The sequence below is a fragment of the Lutra lutra genome, chromosome 2 (genome assembly GCF_902655055.1).
Source record: "Lutra lutra chromosome 2, mLutLut1.2, whole genome shotgun sequence".
In the NCBI taxonomy this organism is placed as follows: Eukaryota; Metazoa; Chordata; class Mammalia; order Carnivora; family Mustelidae; genus Lutra; species Lutra lutra.
The window spans coordinates 161,414,772-161,440,988 of record NC_062279.1 but is presented as its reverse complement, the minus strand read 5'-3'; the positions used below and the strand labels follow the sequence as shown (position 1 = coordinate 161,440,988).

Genomic DNA, 26,217 nt, shown 5'->3' with positions numbered 1-26,217 from the left:
GTGATCAACTTCTCTTTCCTTTTGTCACTCCCAGCCCCATCCAAATCATCATCATCTCTGTCTTGACCACTCCAATAGTCTCTTAACTAGACTCTTATTTCTGCTCTAACCCCCAAAATATTAAGGTGTCATGGAAAGCAAAAACAGAAACCCCAAAGCAAACTGGTTTAAAAGAAATTCATTATCTTGCAAAGGAGGAAGTCCAGCAAGTGAGCAAGTTTGGGAGCTGGTTGACTCAGGGGCTCATCACTGTCACCAGAGACCCAGGTTCTTTACCATTTCAGCTCATGCTTAGTTTGCTGGCTTTACTCTCAGGCTACTACCCTTATGGGTGAACATGGCTAGGCAGTGTTGTAGGCATGTTCATACACAGACATGGCCATATCTACAGGAAGAGATTGTCCCCTAGTGCAATCCTACAAGTGAAAATACCTTTCCCATAAGTCTCCTGTGATAGACCTCCCCTCAAAACTCCTTGCCGAGAACTGGTTCACATGCCAACAGTGGAACCAATCACCGACAAGGAGAATGAGACCATTGTAATGACTTGGACAATCATAATTTATCCTTGGAGTTGGGAATGTGATCCCACTTTTCCTGAGTCACCCTGAAGAGATGGACACCAGACTAAATTATAATTCTGGTGGTAAGAGGTAAGGGAGGAAAAGATATCAGCCACAGAAAGTGTCTGCCAGGACTTCCACTCCATGTCTCTCTTCTGTAGAGCTGGCAGAGTTATCTTCTCAACTTGCATTTGTAATTATGTTCCTCCTCTGCAGAAAGCTTCAGTGGCTTCACTTAGAATGTAATTAGATACATAGAATGTGATCCAAAAACCTTGTTTGAGTTGACAAAGCTTTGCCAGCTCTGGACATTTCCCCTCCCCACTTTCTGTAACCCATCCTTCTGGTTTCCTCTCTCAGGGCTTATGCTTATTGCTGCGCATGGATTGTATCAGTCAACGTTCTCCAAAGAAACAACCAATGGGATATAAAAGATTTATTTTGAGGAACTGGCTCATGTGATTGTGGGGCTGGCAAGTTCAAAATTCTGTAGGTCAGGTGAGCATGTTGGAAACTCAGAGAGGAGTTGATGATGCTGTAGTCTTGAATTTCCTTTCAACTGATTGGATGAGACCCACCCACATTATGGATAGTGATCTCTTTCATTTAAAATCAACTGATTATAGATGTGAACCATATCTCCCAAATACCTTCACAGCCATGCCTAGACTAGTGCTTGATTAAATAACTGGGCACTACAGTCTAACCAGGTGGACACATTGACCATTCTTCTCCTCCCATCTAGCTAGGACATACCCACTCCCTCTTCCAGGTCTCAATTTCCCTGGGAAAACTTCTTTGGGGCCCTCCTTCCCCAATCCAAATAAACTCTCTAATTAGCACTAATACCCAATTTTGTAATAAACTGTTTACCTATTTACCAACTAGAACATAAGCCTAAAGAACAAAAACTGTGCTTAGTTCACTGTCTTGCCCCATCAGTTAGTGCAGAACTTGCCACATAGCAGGTGCTCAATAAATAGCTACCAAGGGAACATATCTGGTCCAACTCCATTTTATGGTTGAAATAATAAGTTTAGAGGTGAAAAACACCTTATTCAGGATTACCCCACCAATCAGTAACAGAGGTAGATCAGACCGCCTGGCTACAATTTCATGCATGTGCTCCTCCTCTTTGTGTGGGGAGGTTAAGGTCCACAATATGTGACAAAGTTTTGTATTTACAGGAGTGAGTGTGTCCAGCTCCTTTGTATTAAAAAAGAGATGTGCACTCAGGTTCCTGAAATAGGGTTTTGTGGGATTTTTAAAAAGAGTACACATGATAATAGGAAGCTCATCTGACAGAAACTACCGTCCAGCTGAACTTGAGAGAAACCTGGCCAGGAAGTAGCTTCTCTCTTATCCCCCACTCACACCCCCCAACAACAAGGGGTCACCAATTCTCTGCCATCATTCTAATTCAGCACTGCCCCATCTCATCTGTCCTTTTCCTGCTAACCACTGACCGCTCATCTGGTCCTGCTTTCCTGACCTCGTGGCCACTGCTTATGAGTACAATGGGCTCACTCGTGCTTTCTCCTTGCAAGTTTTCAGAGTCTCTTCCTGCCACCCAGCCAACTCTCTCTTTGTATTTTCTAAATCTAGTTTCCAACAGGGCACTCTGGTTGGCTTCTTTTGTTACTATCTTTCCTGTTTGGATAGGTTTTCATGCTTCATCACTTCAAAGGTTAGCCCATGAATGGGCTGCTTTTACGTCCTGTCTGTTGTAATGGAGGAGGTCTGGAGGCAGACAGATCATGTAGCTTAGAACATTCCAGAAACTACAAGGGGACATTTTTTTTTCTTTTCCAGTGACTGAGAGTGAGGCAGATACCTTCACTGACCTTTCCAATACAGTGGAAAAGAGATGACCAGAGTTTTCAGGTAATGGTCCAAAGTACTATCTCATGGCAAAATATGGTAGTATTTTAAAGTGGCTCAGGTGCCCTCATTTCTGGAACATGGTGGTAAATGCATTTTTGCATTTAAGAGGCTGGGAGTAAAACATCTGGGGGCAGTGTGAAGAAAATGGGAAAAAATGGAAAATGGAAAGAAATAAAATAATCCTGAGATTATAACATTACTTGACTTGGACAATAACAAGTGAATATAAATGAAGCTAGATCTCAAAGTGATTTCTATGAAAACAGACAACTACGTTTTATTTTTCTTCCTTTCTTCTTCTTCTTCTTCTTTTTTTTTTTAATAAAGATTTTAATGTAATCTGGTAGAGTAGAAGAAAATAACTCATTGTTCTGAAAATAAATTTCCCAGAGGAGGCCATTAAGGCAGCACTTTTGTTTCCTGTCATACTCTGAATCAGTTACAAGGACAAACTCTATTTGTTTGGGTACATTAATTTTGCTCAATGGCCTTTCTATAAAATGAACCTCAAATTGATGGGACTGGACCTCAGCAAAGAAGAAGTTCCAATTTTCTCTGGATGGATTATTCCGGACGTGCAGTGGAAAATTATTATTAATAGCAATTCATGTTTACTATCCAGTGAGCATGAGAGAAAGATAGAGTTTAGAAATGCAGCTGTATCCAACTAAGCAGTGAGCATCATAGGACAAATTACTAGGGAGTGATGACCCCAATCTTTGGTTCCTGTGTGGCTAGTCTGTTTGGGCTACATTTAGTGTGTTGGATCATTGGTTTTCTCTGACTATACCTTGGTTTGGGGACTTCAGGGAAGTAAGATAGGTTTTTGAAATAACCTAGTCATGTGAGTTGTCTTCTCGCAGGTCCCTTGTGGTGCTTAGGCTCTGGTTGCATCCACATGTTTATTTCAGTTGTTCAACTGAGCTGAACGGACATGCTCCCTTCCCTCATGGAGTTGATATTTTAGTGATTAAATTCGGTTCCTAGGTCTTTCTGATTCTGATTTAACCTTCAAAGATCGAACAACAGCAGCGGCTTTTCGTGGCTTTGGATTTTCCTTTCCAGGTTAAGGGGTTAGAGGTAAACCATGCTGGAAGAGGGTATGAAGAAGGAAATTCAAAGAAGTAAAATGTCTCCTTGTTCTTGGGGCTTAATCAGAACCCAGCTAGTCCCCATGAATAGTGGGGTATGAAGAGTTACTATAATGTTCATTTCTCATACATGCATATGCTTTTGTTACCTTGGTCATTTGAATTTTTTGCTAAGCTCATTCCTGAGTTTATTTTTTCTTTTTCTTCTGCAGAATAAATGAAAACAAACCAAATGAGAACAGGCAAGGTATCTTTATTTAGAGCTAGCAACAGCAAAAGAGTCAGCCATCATCACTCGCATTTTGGCAGAGACTGAAAGGCAGGCAGAGGAGCAGGAAAGTTTTATAGCAAAACAAAGGGAAGGCTTCAGGTATGTCCTAATTAGAGGGTGTTGGCTTGGGGAAGCTGGAGGTGGGCTGACTAGAAGGGGGTGTTCTATGTGACTGGTTAGGGGCATTCTATGTATTGGGCTATCTTTGGCTGGTCCAAAGTTAAAAAATTAAAGAAGTTCACTTACTAATCAAGTCCTGGCTGTTTGGGGTCAATTGTTACAGTGATTATTGTCTAGCTTAATGGCTGGTTGATAAAAATAGTGGTCTGACTGACAGATAGAAGGTTGGCTTCCTGGCCTAGTTACTACAGATAATAGGTTGGTTTCCCAGGCTGATTGCTGCAGGTTGTGGGTCAGAGTCTGTTTTTATATATGGTCTGGTCATTGTTTATATATTCAGTCTCTCATTCATTTGTTTTACTTGGGTTGCTTCATTTGTTTTAACTTTTAAATCCTTTAGTTTTTACGTATTTATTAATAGCCATCAATTCTGCAACCTTCATGGTACATTTTCAAGAACTTTCAATGAGCAAAATAATGCATGTTCATTGCATAAAAAGTTTAAAATGGAAATAAGGAAATGGAAAAATAATTTTATAAACTCTCACCAACCATGTCCCTACTGACAATTTGCTCTATGTTCTTCCTACGCATATATATCAGTATAATCTCATAGTACTTTGTACATTCATAACTCTCTTATGAATAGTAGTTGGTATGTATTTCTCCCACTGGGGTTTTGCAGGGATGGAGTGTATTTCTCATTCAACCGTTACTCCCCAAACGTTGCAGAATGCGTTGAATATAGTAGTATATTCAACAAGTATTAACTGAATATTTTATGTTGAACCACATGAAATTGTCTCTTTTTAAGTTAAAAAAAAAAGATCAAATAATGGCAACTTGATGTGGTTAAACCTATTGGATGGATGATTGGATGGCTAGACAGATAGACAATGGATGGATGAATTATAAAACCTTTTACCATTGTCAACTCTATTCTGCATCAAAATTCTGGATGAATGTGTTGTGGCTTCTTGACAATGATTGGGAACATTGTGACTTCTGCTCTTAACTTATTTATTTCTTCCATTTGTTTATGACTGTTATTTAGCCAATTACCAAATGGCAGTGTCAGTCCTTTTCATGCATATATACGTTCAACATTTTTTATAAGACTTCAATCTCCTTGTCATGAGTAGATGGATCATTTCATTTTTCATTTATTTGAGCTTCAGTTTAGGATTTTGGCTAATTTTGCAAGACATTGATTAAAGAGGTTTTGCAAGACATTGATTAGAGAGGTCTTTTCTTTCCTGATTAAAAGGATATATGAAATCCTTTCTCCAGCGCTCTTTTATTCGTATCTAGTAATTGTGGATATAAATATATGACTCCGGTGATCTGTCACATACTATATTCTGTGAATTTTTCAGGAAGCAAAATCTTTTTTTTTAATCATTTCAGAATATTGTCATTAGTCAGACTAAGGATTCTGGAGGTAAATCTTAAGTAAAATGAATTGTTTTCAATAAAACACTATAATAGCAAATCACTGCTGCCAACTCCGGTTTAATATTCCTCCTGTTATAATATCTGTTTATAATATCTGGAGTAGAGTTGCCATTAAATTATCTTTAATGCTGTGATCCTTAGGGCTTGTTGTTTAAAACTAGAACCAGTTGGTAATTGAGTATAGTGGGTAAAAGAACAAAGTTGGGGGATGACTGCGTGGCTCAGTGGGTTAAGCATCTACCTTCAGCACAGGTCATGATCCCAGGGTCCTGGGATCTAGTCCTCATTGGGCTCCCTGCTCTGTGGGGAGCCTGCTTCTCCCTCTGCCTGCTGTTCCCCCTGCTTGCTCTCTCTCTCTCTCTCTGACAAATAAATATATAAAATCTTAAAAAAAAACAAAAAAAGAGTCTAAGATTGACTGTCCTTAGTTCTCTTTCCTTCCATGTCTTTCTCCTGTAAGTCCTGATACCTCAGGCATGTTACCTTTCCCCTTGGAGTCTCAAGTTACCTCCTCTGTAAAATGGTGCTGTAGACTGAATGTTTGTGTGCCTCCAAGCTACATGTGTTAAGTCCTAACCACCAATGTGATGGTATTAGGAGGTGGGGCCTTTGGGAGGTGATTAAATCATGGGGGTAGAGCCCTCATAAATGGGATCAGTGTCCTCATAAATGAGACCCCAGAGAACTCCTTCACCCCTTCTGCCATGTGAAGCTACATGGAGAAGACTGCCATCTATGAACGAGGGAGTGAGCCTTCATCAGACACTGAACCTGCCAGAGCCTTGATCTTGGACTTCCTAGCCTCCAGAATTGTGAGAAAGAAATGCTTACTGTTTACAAGCTACTCAGTCCACAGTATTTTGCAATAACATTCTGAAAGGACCAAGACAAATGGGCATAGTGCTATCTTGGAAGTTAGAGTCTTTTATTCTTTCATTCAATATGCACTTTCTCATGTGTCCAGGTTCTGTTTTCACCACTGTTATTGGGTGTCACAACTCCACGAGGAATACATTCACTTTGTTTTCGATGTTCTACGGATGCAGTGAGAAAGGAGGCAGGCAAGGCTTTTTCCAATCTTTTGTTCAAGTGTAATGTCACTGGCAGATCAAAACCAGCGTGTTGTAGTTGGAGGAAAGAGTACTTGGGTCCAAATCTGTTATTAGGACTTGGGAAACTTCTAAACACTTCCCGCTCCATTCCCTCCTGGGCAAAATGTAAATAATGGCTTCTACCTCTCTTACCTCCCAGAATTGTGGAGGCAGTTACCTACACCTGTTAGCAGCTTACATACATTATTGTAATTCAATGAGATCATCAAATGAGATTAACTCTTTGAGTGCCCTTTATAAACTGTCAAAGTAGTAGTAGGGATTAAAATTCTTACTTAAAAAAAAATCAAACTCAGGTTGGTTTAAAGAAAGCAATGCTTTTCTGGTTTTTTGGTTAAAGAGTTAAACATTCCCAGAGGAGTTTTAGAACTCTTTTCTGCACTTGGGTAGGAAATGTATCCACAGCATTTCTGGATGGCATCCCTCTCCCCTCTGCTTATTAGCATTACCTGAAATACATCTTAGAAATACCTGTACCTGGGTCTCTCACCCCAAACCATTGCATTGCAGCCCCTGGGGATAGGACATTTAAAACAATTAAAAATCACCTCTAAGTGATTCTAATATGCAGCCTGGGTGGAAAGTGCAGCCCCAAGAAATGTTCTTCCAAACTAAAACCTGCGGTTTTGCCAGAACAACAATTACAGTTGTCCCAAGTGGGAGAGTGGTGGTTTGCTAAGCCTCCCTCCACCTTCTGAAGGAGGCAGCTGTGGCAATGCTTGAATGCCTGGGCAGTAGGATAGAGGACCTGCCCTCTGCTCTTACAAATGGTATTGCCAGCATTTAATAGGCTTTATGGTAGTTATAAAATCACCTATAATTGAATTGCTTCGCAGATTACAGAGTGCTTTCAAATGCATCATCTCATTGAAATACATTTATTTTTTTAGGATATAAGCAAACATACGCTCATCAGAGGACTTTTATAAAGTATAGAAAAGTGAAAAAAGGCATTAAAAATCTCTCAAATCCCATTATCCAAAGACAACATTGTTAATATTTTACAAATTTCCTTCCAGCTGTTTTGAATGAGTCATAATTTTATCATAAAATTCTGCATATTCATTGTAAAAAATCAAATGCAGAGTTTATAAGGAAAAAAAAAAAAGTCCCCTTCCTCTTCCTAACCCCCCACCCACCCCAAATCCTACAACCACCTTGCCAAATCACATTCTTCAGAGGCAGACATTGTTAATGTTCTTTAAATGCAAACACTTTCAGGTTTTTTCTTTCTACAGGCATAAGTGAAAAATTTTTTGCTTTTCATGGTTGTATTCTTAAAGCAAATTCAATTTCTATTCCATTTCACCCCATTGAAAATTACATCATAAGCTTTCTTGAGCATGATTTCTAATGGCTGCATAATAGTCTACTGCATATATGTATTATCATTTGCTTAATTATACGCTGTTGAATAATTAGGTTGTTTCCAGTTTTTCACTATTATAAATTCTGCAATGACTATCTTTGTACATAAAGGCTTTTCTGTTCTATTTAGGCAATTTCTATAGGAAAATCCACATTCTGGAAGAGTATTCCTGGGTCACAGCGATTATTCTTTCCATGACCTTGGCAAGTTGGCTATGCAGGTGCCTGCACATTTTATAGTAACACAGAGAAAGGATCACAGGCTTTGGGAACTTGTATTCAAATACCAGCCTTGACACTGATTAGCTGTGTGACCTTGGAAAGTAACTTAAGTTCTCTGAGTCCCATTTCTGCATCTGTAGTATATAGATAGCAATGCCAACTTGATAGTTGTTATATGAAAGTTATTTTGCAAGGCATTTAAAGTAATATAATCCTTAAACAAATACTGAGTAAAAAATGTTTCCGATGGGTACCTGGGTGCCTCAGTCAGTTAAGCATCTGCCTTCAGCTCAGGTCATGGTCCCAGGGTCCTGGGATCAAGCCCTACATTGGGGTCCCCACTCAGCCAGGAGCCTGCTTCTCTCTCTGCCCCTCCCCACTCCCACCCCTCCTCCCCTTGTGCGCTTGCTTTGTCTCTCTCTCTCTGTCTGAAATGAGAGTCTCATGCTCTACCGACTGAGCTAGCTGGGTATCCCTTTCTCTGTCTGAAATAAATAAATAAAATATTTTTTAAAAATGTCCTATACCTCCTTTAAAAAAAAACAACTTTTTTTTATCCTTAAGAAAAATTTAGGCATAGCATATACAGTAAGGGGCACACCTGTGAAATGGACAGCTTGACGATGTTTTACATGTGTATAAACTTCTGTAATCACAATTCGGATCAAGATGTAGAACAATTTCTATCACCATAGAGGATTCTTTCATGTTCTGTACCCCTCAATAACCATTCCCACCTCCCAGAGGTAACCACTGACTTCTATCACCATGGGTTCATTTGAACTTTATGTAATGGAATCATGTAGTATGTACTCTTGTGTGTACAGTGGCTCTTACTCCATATTATGTCTGTGAGATTCATTCATGCTATTGTATTAATAGCTTGTTCTTTTATATTGTTGTATAGTATTCCAAAGAATGAATATTCCAACATTTACTTACCCATTCTCCTGTGGATGGACATTTGAATTGCTTCCAGTTTGAAGGTATTATGAACACTTTTCCACATGTCTACTATAGACACATACCACTCATTTCTTTTGGATATATACCTAGAATTGCTGAGTTACAGGGTAGATGAAGATTAGTTCGGGTGGATATTTCTTGTATCTTCTTTGAAGACAAATTTGAAAAGTTAAAACCATTCATTTATTCATTCAATAGAGGTTTATTAAATGCCTAATAGGCATCAGGCACTGTTCTAAATCCTAAGGTACAGGGGTGCCAGGGTTAGTTAAATAAGAGCTTCAAAGATGTCGTTAAAAACCACTCTTCCTTTCCACCATCCTTAGAGGGTTTTAGAGTACTCAACATCAGGTTTATACCTTCAGTCTCAAGAAGGCTGCTGTAGCTCCAGGTATCACATCATTATAAGTGCTCATCCACAAACAACAAGTAGAGAGAAGGAGGGTCCTTCTTGTGTGTATGAACTTTATTTTATTATTTGTTATTTTTGTGAATTTTATTATTTTTTTAAAAAAGATTTTATGTATTTATTTGAAAGAGAGAGCACGAGTGGAGGGTAGGGGGAGAGAGAGAAGCAGACTTCCCACTGAGCAGGGAACCCAACATGGGGCTGCATCCCAGGACCCCAATATCATGACCTGAGTCAAAGGCAGGTATTTAACAGACTGAACCACCCAGGCATCTCTGTGAATTTTATTTTACTTATGATTTTTTTTTGTTTTTAAAGATTTTATTTATTTATTTGACAGAGAGAGACACAACGAGAGAGGGAACACAAGCAAGGGGAGTGGGAGAGGGAGAAACAGGCTACCCGTCAAGCAGGGAGCCCAGTGCAGGGCTCTATCCCAGGATCTGCCCTGAGCCAAAGACAGACACTTAATGACTGAGCCACCCAGGTGCCCCTGAATTTTACTTTTTAATCAGGGAGAAAACTTTCCTCAAATCCCCAGCAGACTTTCTTTCAGGCCCTATTGGCTAGATTGTCATATACTCATGCCCTAGCAGCAAAGAAGTTTGAAATAAAGTGTATTCAGAATTTTCAACTTTTTAAATGAGAAGCATGTTCAACGTGCAAAAAAAAAGGGGGGGGGTAGTGGTTGATGAGCAATCAACAATATCTGCTATAGCTATTGTATAGCTGTTCAACCTTGGGTCAATGACTTGATGTCTCTGAGGCTTTCCTATCAGAAATATGGGGGCAATAACACCTGCTTTAAAGGTTAGGGCCATTATTAAGTGAAATAAAAGAACATGTGATGTGATGGGCAAACAATAGGTGCCAAAATAAATGTTAATACTCTCCCTTTATACTGTTCTTATGCCCATGCCTAGGTTACTCTATGTTTGTGGGGGATTTCATCAAGAATTGTTAAAATGAAAGATCAGTTGGGAAAGGTGAAGAGGAGAAAGGAAGAGAATGCATTTCATGTGGTGATACAAGTCTGTGTAATTTGGAAATTATATGGTTAGGGAAATTGTAGCTTCTTATTTTAGGATGCAAAAAAGAATGTGGAAAGCAGAATCAGTTACAAGGAGATGTATTACAGTTAGCCAAATTTTGTTGCTTCACAAATACATGAAAAAATATGATCTTGTGAAGGCTATTGGGTACCAAATGAGCTTTATTTTTTTTTTCCTTTGGGCTTTATTTTTTAACTGTTTGTTTTAATAGCTCATGAAAATATGGTGGTGCTTTTTATGGCTGTAATGAATTTTAAGGATATGAGATTTCACTTCAGCTTTCTAGTACTAAATCTTTTTAGTAGAGAGATAAGATAGTTATTATGCTGGTATCTCTCCATGCTCCTAGTGGCCAATTCCTCCTTCTGTCGCTATTCATGCTTTTCTAAAAATTGCAGCCTATGAGATGTGATGATAATTTTGGTGGAAGTTGGTGCCTGGGACATTAGTATTATCCTCTGTGAGCCTCATTTGCCTTCCTCAGGTTTATTCTCATTTCTTAATTATTTTTAGTTTTAAATATTTTATTCATTTATTTGAGAGAGACGGAGGTGCAACAGAGATAGCGAGACAGAGCATGAGCTGGGGAGGAGAGGCAGAAGCAGTTTCCCCACTGAGCAGGGAGTCCAGTGCAGGAGTGGATCCCAGGATCCTGGGATCATGACCTGAGCAGAAGGCAGACGCTTAACCGACTGAGCCACCCAAGCATCCCTCTTGATTCTGATTTCTTAAATACGAACTTTTCTCCTTCCCTCTTTTGTTTTCTTAAAGAACATGAGCTATGGAACTGGAGTGCCTGAGCTGAAAACAAGACATTTCTAGCCCAGGCCTTCTGGCTGTGTGATTTGGGACATGTCATTTAACCTCACAATGACTCAGTTTCTTTATTTGAAAAATGGGGGTAATAATAGGAATTGTTGAGAGAATTAAATGAATAATGCACATAAAAAATACTTACAGATATAAAGAGCTTATCAAACTCAACACCCAAAGAACAAATAATCCAATCAAGAAATGGGCAGAGGACATAGGCAGACATTTCTGCAAAAAAGACATCCAGATGGCCAACAGACACGTGAAAAAGTGCTCCACATCACTCGGCATCAGGGAAATACAAATCAAAACCACAATGAGATACCACCTCACACCAGTCAGAATGGCTAAAATTATCAAGTCAGGATATGACAGATGCTGGCGAGGATGCAGAGAAAGGGGAACCCTCCTACAGTGTTGGTGGGAATGCAAGCTGGTGAAACCACTCTGGGAAACAGCATGGAGGTTCCTCAAAAAGTTTAAAATAGAGCTACCTTATGACCCAGCAATTGCACTACTGGGTATTTACCCTAAAGATACAAACGTAGTGATCCGAAGGGGCATGTGCACCCGAATGTTTATTGTAGCAATGTCCACAATAGTCAAACTATGGAAAGAACCTAGATGTCCATCAACAGATGAATGGATAAAGAAGATGTGGTGTATATATATACAATGGAATACTATGCAGCCATCAAAAGAAATGAAATCTTGCCATTTGCGATGACGTGAATGGAACTAGAGGGTATTGTGCTTAGCGAAATAAGTCAATCAGAGAAAGACAACTATCACATGATCTCCCTGATATGGGGAAGTGGAGATGCAATGTGGGGGGTTTGGGGGGTAGGAAAAGAATAAATGAAACAAGATGGGATTGGGAGGGAGACAAACCATAAGAGACTCTTAATCTCACAAAACAAACTGAGGATTGCCGGGGGGAGGTGGGTACGGAGAGGGTGGTGGGGTTTGGACATTGGGAAGGGTATGTGCTATGGTGAGTGCTGTGAAGTGTGTAAACCTGGCGATTCACAGACCTGTACCCCTGGGGCTAATAACAACATTATATGTTTATTAAAAAATTAAAAAATTAGGGGCGCCTGGGTGGCTCAGTGGGTTAAGCCGCTGCCTTCGGCTCAGGTCATGATCTCAGGGTCCTGGGATCGAGTCCCACATCGGGCTCTCTACTCAGCAAGAGGCCTGCTTCCCTCTCTCTCTCTCTCTGCCTGCCTCTCCGTCTACTTGTGATCTCTCTCTGTCAAATAAATAAATTAAAAAAAAATTAAAAAATTAAAAAAATAAATAAAAATTAAAAATACAGATAGACTGGATCTCAAATCACCTATATCTAATCATCTAGGGGAAGAATGTATCTCCCTGTCCCCTTTGAAGTTGTGGGGCTTGATCTTGTGATTTGATTTAGCCAAAAGAACATGAAAGGAAGTGCCATGTGTTCCTTCTGAGTGGAAGCTTTAAAGGCATGTGTGTGGTTTTTTTTTTGTTTTTGTTTTTTAAAGAATTTTTTATTCATTTATTTGACAGAGAGAGATCACAAGCAGGCAGAGAGACAGGCAGAGAGAGAGGAGGAAGCAGGCTCCTTGCTGAGCAGAGAGCCCGATGCGGGGCTCGATCCCAGGACCCTGAGATCATGACCTGAGCCGAAGGCAGCGGCTTAACCCACTGAGCCACCCAGGCGCCCCTAAAGGCATGTGTGTTTTGACATATGCTGGATAGCACAGAATTTAGCCTTTCCTGAAGAAAGGACTGGCCTTTGCCCTCAGCTTTGAGGAGGGGCTCAATGTCCTACTTGATAAGAGTGTCTTTGGTGAGGGCAGGGGTTGGCCATCCCAGAAAGACTAAGCATGTGATTTAGGGTGGGCACTTTGGGTCACATGTTATCAGTCAATGATTCAATCAATGGTTAAATCATTCAGTTAATTGTGCCTCTCTAATCTCAATAACCACTCTGGACACAGAAGCTCAGGTGAGCTGCCTTGGTCAGGAATATTCTGAGTGTATTGTCACACATCGATGCTAGGAGGGTAATGCATCCTGAGAACAGCATAGCTTTGTGTCTGGAAACTTCCCAGTTTCTGTCCTATGTGTCTCTTCCCTTAGCTGATTTTGATCGGTATCCTCTCCCCGTAGCAAGCTGTAACTGTGAGCATAAAAGCTTTCAAGTGACTTCTCTGAGTCCTTGTAGTGAATTATTGAACCTGAAGGTATTTGGGGGAAACTCTGAACTTGCAGTTGGTGTCAGAAGTGAGGACAATCTTGGGGATTGTGCCCTCCAATTTTTCAGTTTGGTTACCTTTGGGTATATGTTTTTTTAAAATTATTATTTTTTAAATAGGATGCTGACAATGTTCCAGATATTGGCAGCTCTATCAGCCTGGCTCTTAGGATAAAGAAAATATGCTGAAACACAGTCTCTAGCCAACCTGTGTAGCATGAGTGAGAAATAAAGTCTAATTAATTTTAAGTAAGATTGCACTTATTTTAGGATTGGTTGTTGTCACAGTGTAACCTAACCCATCCTAACGGATGTAGCATGGCACAGGGCCACACTAATATTTGCTACTACAAATTAGTGCTATAACATAAACACTTTTTTGAAACATAAGCATACTTACAGATCAGCTTTAAATTACAAGAAAACTTCCTACTAGTGTCCATTATTTAAATCTTGGGAGCTAAAAATGTATAATTTCTGAATGATGTTCCATAAATAACAAGTCCCTTTTAAGTTCTTTGTACAATGAAGACAATTGATCTTTGGAATTGCTGACAATTTAGCCTTCCCAGCAGAGCAGCTGTTTTTCCAAAATCTACAGCCCCCAAACTCCACCTAGAAAAAAAATCTGGAGCATTTTTTTTTAATTGTGGGAAAAATACACATAGCACATACTTTGCTTTTTTCTTTTTCTTTTCTTTTTTTTTTTTTTTTTTTTAGAGAGACCACGTGTGTTGGGGGGAGGGGCAGAGGGAGGGAGTGAGAGAGAATCACAAGCAGACTCCAAGCTCAGTGCAGAGCCCAACATGGGGCTCTGTCTCACTACCCTAAGATCATGACCTGAGGGGAAATCAAGAGTCAGATGCTTAACTGACAGAGCCACCCAGGTGCCCGATAAAATCTGCCATTTTAACCATTTTTAAGTGTTCAGTTTAGTAGTGTTAAACATATTCACCTTGTTGTGTAACCAATCTCCAGAACTTTTTCTTTATGCAAAACCAAATATTTGTGCCCATTAAACAATAATTCTCGATATACCCCTCATCCTGGCTCCTGGCAACCACCATTTTACTCTGTTTCTATTAATTTGGTACTCTACCTACCTCATATAATTGGAATTAAATGAAATTTGTCTTCCGTGACAGACTTATTTCACTTAGCATAATGCCTTAAGGCTCATCCATGTTGTTGCACGTGCCAGAGTCTCCTTCTTTTTTAAAGCTGAATAATTTCCCATCCTGTGCATGTAACATATTTTGTTTAGCTGTGGACACCTGGGTTGTTTCCACCTTTTGACTGTTGTGAAGAAAGTTGCTGAGTGTGCGTATACAAATACCTCCTTGAGACCCTGCTTTCGGTTCTTTGGTATATACACTCAGAAGTAGAATTGCTGCATCATAAAATAATTCCACACTTGACTTATTGAGGACCTGCCATACTGTTTTCCATAGCAACTGCATCTTTATATTTCCACCAATAGCCAAAGTAGTTTTAAAGTAGTTTCTGCTTTGAAAGCAAGCAGAGAATTTAGCCCAAGTCTACTCTTCCTAAGATCTCTTCACTTCTAGAAATATGGGGATTAAAAACAATCTTCTGCCTAGATTATATCTGGGGGAGGAGTGTTCAGGGAGATTAACCAAAGGAAGGGAGGAATCCACCACCTTAATTTGATTTCCTCAAAACCTCACCTTTTTTATACCTCTCCACCTCCCATATAGTCTTAATCTCTTGTTCAGAATCTGCAAAGAGGACAAGAGCTTAATGGAGTTTCCATGTTTGATTTGTACCCATTACTTTTCCTCCTCTTTTTAAAAGGGAAGTGTTTTCTTTAAAGGATTACATGCTTCATTTTTTTCCCTCCATCTATCTTACCAGTATGTGGGTGGATAATACGTCGGGCTAACTGCTGGTTCTTTATTGCTGTGTAACAAATTACTGACAAACTCAAAACAACGACCATTTAATTATATGTCATGAATTTGTGGGTTATGAATTCAGGCACGCTAAATTGGATGATTCTTCTATATCTGATTGTCAGCTGGGGTCACCTGGTGGCTTTAGCTTGTGGATAACTGATTTGAAAGTCTTCATTCATCTGGTTTCTTGGAAGATGACTGGCAGGCTGGGACACACACTCCCACCCCCACTGCTGGGGGCTTCCACATAGAGCATGGTGATCTCAGGGCAGTCAGATTTCTAACATGGTGGCTTCAGGCTCTCAGAGAATGTTCCAAGGACCAGGAAGTGAATGCTTCCAGTCTTTTAATGCCTACACCAAGGTACAGAGTGAGCTTTTGCCATATTTTATTGATGAAAACAGTTACAGAGCCCACCTAAGTTGAAGGGGAGGGCATGTAGACCCTATCTCTTGATGGGAGGAGTGGTAAATAATTTTTGGCCATTTTTATCTTTTGCACTATTTACATAAGAAGAAGCTAACAAGATCATGACTCAGGTAGAGTCTGAGTTCATAGTGGTCAAGGATGGGAGGATTAAAGGACTAGCTTATGTTCAGCAGAGCAAAACACTAGTAATGTTCCAGAAAGTTAGCTATAGCCAAATCCTGAAACAATGAGTAAAAGGTTAATAGATTAGATGAATTAAATATTAAAATTACTAAAAAGAAAATAAATAAACAAAAAAATAGTATGTTTAATAAACGGTTACTATCGACATAGAAAGAACTTCACAAATTAATGGTAGAAAATACATATGGAAATGCCAGGGACCCAGAATATACAAAACAATCCTAAAAAAACAAAATGAAAAAAATTGAAGGACATACTCTGTCTGATTTCAAAAATTACTACAAAATTATTGTAATTAAGACTATGTAGTACTGTCATAGGATAGAATATAGATCAATAGAATAGAATTGAGAATTCAGAAATAAATCAATTTATGGTCAATTAGTTTTTGACAAAGGTGCCAAGAACAATTCGGTGGGGTGAAAGATCAGTCTTTTCAACAAATAGTACTGAAATAACTAGATATCCACATGCAAAAGAATAAAGTTGGATCCCTGCCTTCTACTGTAAACAAAAACAACCCAAAATGAATCGAAAACCTAAATGTAAGAGTTTAAGCTATAAGACTCATGGGATAGATGCTCTTGTCCTTGGATTAGGCAATGGTTTCTTAAGATGTGAAACCTGTAGCATAGCAACCAAAGAAAACATAAATTAATTGCGTTTCATTAAGATTTAAAACTTTTGTGCTTCAAAGAACACTATTGAGAAAGGGAAAAGACAATACATAGAATGGGAGAAATGTTTTCAAGTCATATATTTAGTAAGGAATTAGTTTTCAGAATATATAAGGAACACCTAACTCTATCCGTTTGATAAATGGACACAGGACCTGAATAGGGATTTTGTAAAAGATGATATACAAATGTCTAATGAGTACATGAGCACTTCATTCATCATTAGGGAACAGCAAATCAAAACCACAATGAGATAGTACACTTCACCTGCTAGTATAGCTATAGTAAAAGACAGAAAATAATAGGTGTTGATGTGGACCTAGGGAAATCAGAATCCTCATACATTGTAGATGAGATATAAAGTGACAAAGTTGCTCTGGAAAACCATTTGATAATTACTCTAGAAGTTAAATATACATTTACCAAATGACCCTCAATTTCATTTCAAGATATATATCCAAGATAACTGAAATCATATAAACTGCTGTAACATTTCTAGAGAGCAGATTAGAAATAGTTGTCATGACTTTATTTTATTTTATTTTATTTATTTTTTTTAAGTGGGCTCCACACCCAGTGTGGAGCCCAATGTGGGGCTTGAACTCACAACCCTAAGACCTGAGCTGAAATCAAGAGTCAGACGCTTAATCAACTAAGCCACCCATGCACCCCAGAAATAGTTATCATGACTTTAAATGTGTATACCTTTCAACCCATAAATTTCACTTCTAAGAATATATTCCAATGAAACATATTAAGGCAAGAGTGCAAAATACATGTCTAAGATATTCCCTGAAGTGTCATTTAATAGAGTTGGAAATAAGGTAAAATATCTAGAAATAGGAAATCAGTTATGACATGATTTCTATTAGTGGAACATTCAGCACTTCTTTAAGAGGGTATTGTGTTGCTGGGCTTTTTTCCCTGTAGTTTCTCCTATCTTGTAGAGATGAAATGAACAGACTAGCACAAACATCTTTTTTTCTTATGCACCCCTGGGCCCAATTCCCAGAAGATGGACTATGTATTTGAGGCAAAAGAGGTAAATGTATGGTGTTTGCAAATTCTTTTTTGACAGTTCTTCTAGGTTGGGAGGGGGTGATGCTGAGTTGCTTTTTATGTGTCTGTTTGAGAGCTAGGGGAAGAAAGATGCCCCCCGGTGTCCTAAATGAGAGAAGAGAACTGTGATCGGGAGTGGACAAGGTTCACAATTTCAGTCTGGAGGAAGTTCAGTAAAAGAGGTGAGCACAGCTCCTGCCTGGGAGAGACAGTCCCACAAGCCTGTAGGATATCAGAGGCTGTTTGCTGTCTGCTTCCAAACCACGAGACAGCCTCCCTGACTCGGGACCCAGCATCCCCTTGGCAATCTCTACATCTCACCTTTAGGGAGATGGTTGGAACCGTATGGGCTATTGCCTAGACTTTGCTTCACATTGAGTGGCTTTGCCCCTTTTGGCCCTGAAATTTTACTTTATTGCAATGAGTCTAAGTAAAACTTAGCTCTGAGTGGAGGCAGGGTTGCCAGCCTGGATTTTAACAGGTCCTATGATAACTATTTACTGAAAGGGAAACATGTCCATAATATATTAAGTAGGAAAAACAAAGCTGCAAAATTATATATGGTTATTTCTATTTTTAATATTAAAAAGATGGACATTGGGGAGGATATGTGCTATGGTGAGGAAATAAATAAATCAAGAAAAAAAGAAAAAAATCTCCAAAAAAAAAAGGCCTATGAGTATTTGCATAGGCAAAATATTTTTTAAAGTTTTTTTTTTTTATTTTAGAAAGAGAGAGAATATGTGTGTGCACACATGGATGGGGTAGGGGGAGCAGAGGGAGAGAATCTTGAGCAGACTCCCTGATGAGTAAGGAGCCCAAGGTGGGCTGAGATCATAACCTGGGCCAAAATCAAGAGTCAGATGCTTAACCAACTAAGCCACTCAGGTGACCCTAAGACACAATATTTTGATGGGCATACAACTAATATGGTAACCAGCTACCCCTGGGTGGTGTGTTTGCAGAGGTGCTCTTTGTCTTCTTATTATATACTTTCTTTTCTTATCATACTTCACCAGTGTTTTGATCTTTTTTTTTCTATGAGCATATATTATTTCATAAAAAGAAGAAACAAAACAATTTTTTTTTCTTTTTGGGTATGCCAATGTGAAAGGGTTAGGTAGATATTACTGGTCTGAATCGGTGGACTTTGGAGCCTGGCAGGTCAAGGATGACACGTGGAAAAGCACACAACGCAATCCGACTGCAGATTACAGGGCAGAGGGCATTTGTTTTCTGGTCCTCTTAATACCCATCTCTAGATGCTAGTGGCTATGTTTCCTCATGTGTCACATGGAAGGAAAACGGAGGTCAGAAACTGGTTCTGCTAAAGCAAGAGTGTTATGGGTTGAACTGTTTCATCCCAAAATTCATATATGGAAGCCCTAAGTCCTAGCACCTCTGAATGCAACTGTAGGAGATAGGGTCTTTAAAGAGGTGATTAGGTAAAGATAAGGCCATTAGGGTGGGCTTTAGTCCAATCTGATTGGCATTCGTATAAGAAGAGGAAATTAGAGACATGGAGAGACACCAGGGGTGTGTAAGCACAGAGAACAGACTGTGTAGGGGCATAGCTCGAGGGAAGCCAAGGAGAGAGGCCTCAAGAAAATAAACTTCTTGACACCTTGATCTTCCAGAGCTTCCAGAACTATGACAAAATGTCTGCTTATGCCACCACGGCTGCTGTTTTATTATGGTAGCCCTAGGAAATGAATACAAGGATATTCATGATTTTAAGTTTCTGCATGTTGCAATGTGTAAATTTTTCAGCCCAATTATTTTTACAAATACTGCCTTTTTTGCCTTCACTGAGAGTACCTTTCTTCAACAAATATTTCATAAGAAAAACCTCATCAAAGAAGTTGTCTCCATTTATGATGCTGCATAATTATAGGCCTCCTACATTTCACTTCATTCCAGTTCAGACATAAATTGGTCCAATTAAAAATAGGTGCTTTAGCAAATGATTCATCTTAAAGTTGAGATATTTCAAAATGTAATTACAGAATTTCAATATTAATATTGTACACTAGTTGAAGTCTCATTGTTTAATTTGTTCAGCACCTCCTGTGCTTAGGAAAGGATAAATTTCCAGGACTTCTCTTTGCAAATCATGCTCCCAATAACAATTTTGGAACTTGATTTGATAGATATTTTGATGAGAAAAGTTCATTAAAATCACAATGAGATACCATTATATCCTAGGACAGATAAAATAAAAAAGATGGACACTACCAAGTGTTGTCAAGGATATGGTGCAATCGGAACTTATCCACTGCTGGTGGGAGTATAGTCACTTTGGCAAACAGTATGGCATTACCTTACAAAATTAAAGATTCATTACCATACAAGCATGCAAGCAGAAATTCTGCTTCTGGCTATTTACTCAAAAGAGATGCAAACATCCATCCTAACAAAACATGTACATGAGTGGTTGTAGCAACATTATTCATAATAGCCCCAAACTGGAAACAAGCCAATGGTCCATCACTGTTGAATGGATAAACAAAATGTGATATATCCATAGCATGGAAAACTACACAGCAATAAAAAGAAAAAACTTTTTTTCTTTTTTGGAGAGAGTAAGAAAGAAAGAGAGCAGAGGGAGGGGCTAGAGGGAGAGGGAGAGACTCTCAAGCAGACTCCCTGAGGAACTCAGAGCCTCATGTGGGGCTCCATCTTATGACGCTGAGATCATGACCTGAGATGAAATGAAGAGACTCAGCCGACTGAGCCACTCAGGCACCCCAGAAGGAAATATTAGTATAAACAACAACACGGAAACATCTCAAAATATTAGACTAAGTCAAGTCCAACCCAAAGTCCAAATTATGACTATTCATATGAAATTCTATAATATGCAAAACTATAATGACAGGGATGTCAGTGGTTGCCTGGGGCCAGGGTAAGGGGAGATAAATGAATATGAAAGGGTCTAAGGAAACTTTAGGGTGGGAGAACTGTTCTACTTTTTTGAGTGTGGTAGCAGTCAAATGCTAAATGTTAATGTTAAATTCATCAAACTGGACACTTAAAATTACTTTAAATATTACCTTGATTAACAAAAAAGAGGAAAAATTTCCCATTAGTTTTGAACAACATACAATCAAAATTTAGAGGACTTGCTTACAAAAAGAATGTTTGATGCAGTGGTATCAGGACAAGCAGATTTGGTATTAGATCCCTTGGTTGTTGGCTTGTAGCCTCAGGCGATCTCTGGGTGAAATTCAAAACTGGCCTCCATTTGCAATGGGCAAGCTGAGACTGAAGAAAGAGGCATGCCACTCCAGATTGGTAGGTGGCAGTTTTAATAAACAAAGGAACTGAACAGATAAAACTAGTCTTGGCTAACAGTAAGATGAGTTCTTTGCACCTGCTTAACAGAACCTTGGGAGTTTATATAGATACTTCAGTGGGGTTCAGTCATATGTAAAGTCCAGATGGTCTCAACAACACCTTACTCTCTCAAGGCTACATTCTTGAGGTGGCTCCTGCTGTGGAAACAGTGGGCAGAATGTACATTCCAAGAACAGGGGAAGGAGTGAGGAGCCTCCAGTGGTCCATGTCCACCTGTGCCTGGGTCAGCCAGGTCACATCCTCTTAATGACCTCTGGCATGAAGACATTGTGTCAACCCTTTGAGAAAGCATGATCTTCATTTGAAGAGGATAAAGCAGAGTGCATTAACATGAGTAACTTGACCAAGGAAATAGCTACTAAGTAGTGAGGCTGGGATTCAATTAGGTTTGAGTTCAGAGCTCACTTCCATCTACTATATGCCTTTGCCTTCTTAATTGGACCTGACATTAGTGTTTAACATGATCTTTGGGGGCCACTCAAACATGCTGTGAATAGTATTTAATGAGAAACCTCATTTTTAGCCCATTTTAAATGTTGTTTTCCTATCCATCCTCTATTACAGCATTATGCTCTACCAGTGGTCCCAGAATGAGTCTCAGGGGTCCCTCCTTCACACTGGGGTTTTCTTCATTTCATTATTTTAAAAGATTTATTTATTTACTTATCAGACAGAGAGAGAATGCACAGAGGGAAAGGGGGAGGGAGAAGCTGGCTCTCTGCTAAGCTGGGAGCCCAATGTGGGGCTTGATCCCGGGACCCCCAGATCATGATCTGAGCTGAAGGCTGATGCTTAACCAATTGAGTCGCCCAGGTGCCCCTGTATCTCTTTCATTTCAATCTCTCACATCCCTTCACTACCCACCAGTGGTTCATACCCAGGAAAGTCCAGTCCTCCAAAGGGTACTTGAAAACATGTGTGTGTCAGGAAGCATTTTGGACCTACTGGTACTTAAGGGGCAGAAGCTGGAGGTGGTGAGCATTATTATCCAGCTCAAATTTCCAATAGCACTTCCCCCCAAAACTTGGGCTAAATCCCATCTTTAGAGACCTAACCCAAGCTGTCTCAGTAAGTCTTTCTCTGCCCAACCTGGCCCCAAGTCAGGGGGCCTGACTCTTGAATGACTCTCTGCTGTTGTGTCCTCTGCTCTTCTGCATAGCTTTTCGTCCTACCTTTTTCATTTCTTTTTCTCCTTGCTGTCAAAGTCTGTTTATCAAAGCACACTGGAGGCCCCTGGCTTCCGGAAGCCAGTCTGCCATCCCATTGTGTCCAGCACTTTGGGGCTACCGTGCTTTGCTGGCTTGGTCACTCAATCACAAATGATTTTAAAAGGCTTCCGGGGCGCCTGGGTGGCTCAGTGGGTTAAAGCTTCTGCCTTCAGCTCAGGTCATGATCCCAGGGTCCTGGGATCGAGCCCCACATCGGGCTCTCTGCTCAGCGGGGAGCCTGCTTCCCCCTCTCTCTCTGCCTGCCTCTCTGACTACTTGTGATCTCTGTCTGTCAAATAAATAAATAAAATCTAAAAAAAAAAAGGAGCTGGTGGCTTTAAAAAGGCTTCCATTGGCAGTGCTATAGGAATTTCTCTAGGGATCAGTAGCTAGAGAGACAAGAACAGGGGCCCCTCTACAGAATGAGGAAGATACGTGTGCTATGGATGCATGGGAGAGATCCGGGGCTGGGGGAGGCTGGCTGGGGTGGGGGGTTCCAGCCGGGTCTGGCCTTTGCCCAGGCAGTGTCAGAGCTGGTTCTCCCAAACCCTCCTGTTAGCACTTAATTCTGCACAGGCAGTCGCTGTGATTCATGCACCAGGCCATTAATCCAGGAAGAAGCCGCTAAATGGGCAGACGAACAAAAACAGGAGGCCCTTCTGAGAGCTGTAAATTATTTCTCATAACAGCTTTATATACTTGAAAGTGAAGGTATTCCAGGAGCGCGATGGAAAGTACCCGGAACCTTGGTTTCTAATAGAAACCTAGGAAATCCCATTCAAGCACACATAGAAGACTAATTTTGTACCACTTGCTGGACTGGCACAGAGATGAATAAAAAGACAGTGCTTAATCTCTCAGGAGTTCAAAAACTCCACAAAATGACTCTTAACTCTACTCTTCCCACCCCTGCCCCTGCTATCTTGTCCCAAGATGTAGCCTCTCCAAAGTCTCTCTGGACCTTCTTCTCTCTGCCCCTACTGCTGTTGCTAGGTTTTCTGAAAGTCTGGATGAATGGGGAGCCACAGCCTCTTCATCTGGTTTCCCGGGCTACCCCTGCCCCATGTGACCCAGCGTCCACATACCAGCAGCTGAACATTTCGGAAAAGCAATCTGATCATAATGCCCAGTAAAAGGTGCACACCCAAGGCAGAACACTTTCAAGGTGCTCAATTGTTTTAAGGATTAAATTAGAACCCCTCACCCAGACCTTTCATCACTGCAGCTCTGTTTGCACACCTGGCCTTTTCCTGATATAGTTCTTCCATCCAGATATGCCAACCCACTGGCAGATTCCCAGAATTCTATGCTTTTCCTCTTGCTCCCTTATATACTCCGTGTCTCAGCCCCTATTCTGGCTAACTGAGCTCTCAAGATTCACCCCAGGTTCCATGTCCTCCTCCTGCCCCCTGGGTGAGGGGTGCCCCTCTTTGTGCTCCAGCACTTTCTCACAAATCACATGCTCCCTAATCTGACTTCTTAAGGCTCTCTCAGTAGACTTTGATTTTTCTCAACTAAACCACAAGAACTGTATCTGATTGGTCTCTGCCACGGTAAATGCTTGCTGAATGTATTTGAAGGAGGGAGGAAACAAGGTCATAATAGGTAAGAGAAGAATAGCTAGCTAATTCAGGGCTGCCTTCATGCATGCCTATCTGCACATGGTCCCTGATTCTTCTCTTTTCTTTTTTTTTTACTTAGCAAATGATACTTTATTTTTTTCTTATTATGTTACGTTAGTCACCATACAGTACATCATTAATTTTTGATGTGGTGTTCCATGATTCATTGTTTGTGTATAACACCCAGTGCTCCATGCAATACGTGGATACCCATCACCGGGATAACCCATTCCCCCACCCCCCTCCCCTCTGAAACCCTCAGATTGTTTCCTGGAGTCTGTAGTTTCTCATGGTTCATCTCCCACTCTGAGTCCCTGCCCCCTCCACATTTTTCCCTTCCTTCTCCTAATGTCCTCCATGCTATTCTTTATGTTCCACAAATAAGTGAAACCATATAATTGTCTTTCACTGCTCATCTGCTTTGTTTCTAATGCTGCGTGTGGAAAAGTTGTGGGCAATTGAATGTCTCATGGTTCCTGGATGATGTGTGGGAGTGCTTCAATCTTAGAGGAGACAGGTTTGTTATCTTTGAGGAAATTGAAACACAAGTCTCCAATATAATTCTGTCTTACAAATGATACAAACCTTCATGTTCACAGGGGTATCTACATAGAGGATCATAGAATGTTCAGTAGGTTGAACATTTTGGTGAAGTAGTTGAGTTTGAAACTTCATGAATTTATTAAACAACCTGCCTTGCTTTTGACTTGGTTTTATTTAGTGGGACTATATATTGGTTCTCAGGCTTACCCTAACAATGGTGGCTTGAAACATCAGGTATTTCTTCTCTCATAGTTCTGGAAGCTGGAAGTCCAAAACCATGTGTTGGCCAGCTGCGCTCCCCTGAATGCTCAAGGATAGAATCCTTGCTTGCCTCTTCTAGCCTCTCTGGTGGCTCCTGGTGTTCCATGGCCTGTGGCTGCCCCCATGGATCCATGCCTCTATCTCATATGGACTTCCCTCTTCTCCCCTTTTCTCTTTTTCTGTGTCTTCAAAGGACACTTGTCATTAGATTTAGGAGATTACCCAGGTCATCCATGAAGATCTTGTGTTGTTATACTTAACATGGTTAAATCTGCAAAGACTCTTTTTTCAAGTAACTTCATATTCACAAATTCCAGAGATTAGGGCATAGACATATTTTTTTTTTTTTTGGAGGAGGCATAATTCAATCTACTACAGACTGTAAGGAGTAATTTTAAGTACATTTATAAAAGTCATTTGGATGAAATTCTAGGGACTACGATTATTTTACCTTAATTATAAATATTTTGAAATGCTTGTGTGTGGTGGGGAGGGATCTTATTTCCTCAAGTTGGAAGGAGCTGCAACTGAGTGAGCATTCAGTTTTTTTGTTTGTTTGTTTTTTTGGAACATTCAGTATTAATATCAAATGGGAATGCCACCTACTGGCTGCTAAGATTCACAACTGGCAGAACTTGGATCTAACACTGAATGCAGAGCAACGTGTGTTTGCACAGATTGTAAACCTAATTATGTGGTACCTGTTAGGACATTTGAAAATGTAGAATGGCTCTTCAAACACCTTGGATATGTTGAGTCCAGTAAAGACACTTGTCAAATTTAGTTTTCTCTTGGGTTTTGAAGCTGTGAGCTTGAAGAGGGTCCACGTTTCCCCTTCAAGTTGATTATTTCATGCTCATTAAGAAGTGAGGAGAGGTAGATGTATTCCCTTGGAATCCTTGAGCATCAACCCTAGAGTTTACAATAAAAAGAATGGAAAGGTACTACATTTATAGTACTATGGTGCCATGAAATCAATCCATTCCTTCAGTCCAGGAGATGGCAAACTATGTCACGGGCCAAATCTAGTCCACTGCCTGACTTTGTAAATAAAGTTTTATTGGAACAGAGCTATGCCCATTCACTAATATAGTTTTTGTGGTTACTTTCGCATTACACTACGGAGGTGAATAGTTGGGACAGAGATATGACCCTCAAATCCAAAAATATTTACTGTCTGGCCCTTTATAGAAAAAGTTGGTCAACCTCTGATTCCACTCAATCAATAATATTTAACATTTGGAATGTACATTATGGGTTAGATGCTGTGTTGTTTCATGTAATTTTATTTCATACTCCTTAGTATGCTATTAATTGATTATTATTATTATTATTATTGACATTTTACAGGTGACAAAGCTGAGGCTTAGAGGACCCGGGTCTGGATCACAAAACTGCTAAGTGAG

The 26,217-nt window shown here is 40.0% G+C and overlaps 1 long non-coding RNA gene across 1 annotated transcript; it reads left to right on the top strand.

Annotated features, from left to right (window-relative positions):
* The first annotated feature begins 2,401 nt into the window (after positions 1-2,401).
* Positions 2,402-21,501, top strand: LOC125094334 (uncharacterized). Its single transcript, XR_007125467.1, has 3 exons — positions 2,402-2,447; positions 3,751-3,908; positions 21,291-21,501. It is a non-coding gene; the product is annotated as an uncharacterized LOC125094334 (long non-coding RNA).
* Positions 21,502-26,217: the final 4,716 nt, after the last annotated feature.